The 2,862-nt window shown below is 34.6% G+C and overlaps 1 protein-coding gene across 1 annotated transcript in view; it reads left to right on the forward strand.

The window, feature by feature from the left end:
* Positions 1–2,862, forward strand: part of neto2 (neuropilin and tolloid like 2) — a 51,453-nt gene that overhangs the window by 8,640 nt on the left and 39,951 nt on the right. The window lies entirely within an intron of this gene.

Consider the following 2,862-nt stretch of genomic DNA (forward strand, 5'->3'; position numbering starts at 1 on the left):
GGTTTTCCTTAGATAGAAAACTTTGAATCAATCTGACTGGATGATCTGGTTGAACTGACTTGTGTTGTGAATTGGAGCTATAGAAATAAACTGAATTGAATTCTTAGCAGGAGAATGTTTAATGGCCAAGCACCTGCAAGTCCAAGAATATGCCAAGGAATACTTGATACGCCATCATGTCTCTTCACCTGCCCGCATTCAGTCTCCATGGTAACCAACTGGCCCATAAAGGGGAGGCAGCCTCAGTTACTTCTGTGGCTACAACCGAAGGTGTACCTCCATCTGCAACCCTACACTGATCAGCTTTAGAGCTCAACTCAAACTATGGATGAAAACAAACCAGTCATGTGACCACTTAACATTTCCTTGTGATTCTTATATTGTATATTATATGTTCTTTCTTATGTATTTGCCTGCCTAGGGACTACGGATGAAAACTAGCTTTGTAGCTATAATCCGGCATATTTACATTTGTTTTTATACTGATGTTCATTAATTTGCTTTGTCGTTGTGGTTGATGATTCAAGCTTCTGTCCCTTTGAAAGCTTTTCTACAAAGAAACATAAATTCTTCAGAATGACTGAAATTCATCGATCTTTTCTTCCTTGGTTTAGTTTACTGCAACACGTCCAGCATGTCAGTTGATGCATGCATGACTACTGTTGTTGCTTTCCCTTCACTTGCAGGTACGTAAGTAGATCCTTGTGCAATTTCAGCGACCTACCAGATGTCATCAATAAATTGTATCTCAAAGAATGATTAAGTCATGATGAAGCAGTAGTGCAGTAGTTGCCAGCTTCTGGTCAGAGCACGCCACGTTCTTTGCATCTTTACTGATCAGCAGTTTGCCTTGCAGCCTCTCAAACACTGGAAGCCTCTTAGTTAACAACATTTTAATATCCCATGGAAAGCTTCTATTGTGGTGCAAACAGTCACAGCTCTTCTCAAGGATGTCCTAAAAATAGAGACGATATTGACCTAGAGATCTGAAAAGGAAACACGGAGACTGAGCTGCATTGTGCTTGTCTTTCTATTAGGAGTTAACGTTTAAAATAACGATAAAACTACAAACATGTATATTAGTTGAGCACTCTACTGTTCTCCCCTGTATCTCTTTATACATGCATCTTGTTGGTAGTTTGCATAACTGCAGCATCTATGAACAATAGTATGAGGACAGCTTTCTCATGAAATGTTTTAATATGAACAAATGAAATTAAAATTGCACATTAATAGATTTGTTTCACATGAAAACTGAAAAAATGGCAGTGCCGGATGTAAACACATGATATATATCCATATTTTAGCTACAGCTCGAGCGCTCATTTTAAACTCTTACATTTAATTTAGAATTATTTTTTGTAGAATTTTACTAAAAGTAAAAAATACTCCTCTCACGGATCTAAATCTGCCACATCATCATCCTCAATCTACTTCCCGTCTTCTTCGTCGTGTTTTTGCAAGGCAGTACACTGGAAAAACGATCTAGAAATAAAGAGAATTTTCTTAAATTAAGTTTATTTATCCTTAATTTGAGTAGGTAAATGAGGTAGTTTCCCAATGGAATCAGTATTTTTACTCTTAAAATAAGATAATTAGATAAAAATGCACTTGAAATAAGACAATGCAGTTGTTCCTATTTTAAGAGTAAATTGTCTTGTTCCATTGGCAAAATGTCACTTTTAACTCCTCAATCCAAGAACAAATGCATTTATTTTAAGAAAAAATAACTTATCTAGATTTGGATTTTTTACAGTGTATGGTCCAGTTGCAGATCATGTGACTCATGTGACGTGAGAAAAGTGTTTCCATTACAGTTTCGTGAAATATAAGTATTTCAACGCAACTGAAAAAAAAACCCAATTGAAGCGCAAAAACCTATTAAAGTTATTTTAATTTCGCAATTTTTCACTTTTTCCACTTAGCAATTTTATTTTTAGAATTACAATATGCATTATTTGATGGTTTACGGAGATGCAGCTAGTAAAGTTTTTAGAACATTGGGGGAAGCTGGACAGAGGCGTAGCCAGAAATCCTAATGGGGGGCCAGTCAGTAACCATTGAGAGATGGCCGAAAGGCGCCAGAACCTCAGGGTCAATCTACGCTGTTCCAACAGGAACAAGCTCAACATCCATATTTATATTTATTTATTATCTTTTTTTTTTTTTTTAACAGTTTCCTGTCTGGCAATGTGGCAATAAGAATAATTGTCTTGATGCCAAAAAGAGCCCAACAGATTTTACTTCCAGTGTAGCGGTATGGCAATTGCCATATTGCTCCACTTGTTTCATGCATATAAATTGCTTTATTATAATTATGCAGGAAGTTTTACAGTTTATATGGACACTGCAATGTAAATAGAGCAGAAAAACAGAAGAAGAAAAGAAAAAAAAAGAGAGAAGATGTAAGAAAGAAGAGATAGAAAGGAGACAATGACAAAACATTTTCAGTAATTTATTTATTAATTATCTAAATAAAAGCTAACTATACTTTCCTACACCTTTTGCTAACAAATAGATGCATATATTTAAACATCTATGCTGTGTAAATAAAAGGTATAGTGGACAAAATTCTTTCTTTTCTTTGAATTCTGGGGCAAACATATTTTATATTGTCATTACCGACTTTTATCAATAATCATTCAGCAAAAAAAATTATATTTAAAAATACTAATATCCACATTTAATGAATTTCTAAGGTTTTATTAAAGTAGTTATTTATTTATAATTTCACTGAAGACTCCTAGATGACTTGCAGAGACATAATTTTCTTTACCCGATATAACACAAAATCCACTTCTTAAAGGAATAGTACACCCAAAACATGATTAGCCTTCATTTTCTACTCACCCCCATGCTGAA

The sequence above is a fragment of the Cyprinodon variegatus genome, unplaced genomic scaffold (genome assembly GCF_000732505.1).
Source record: "Cyprinodon variegatus isolate N-32 unplaced genomic scaffold, C_variegatus-1.0 Scaffold114, whole genome shotgun sequence".
Lineage (NCBI taxonomy): Eukaryota > Metazoa > Chordata > Actinopteri > Cyprinodontiformes > Cyprinodontidae > Cyprinodon > Cyprinodon variegatus.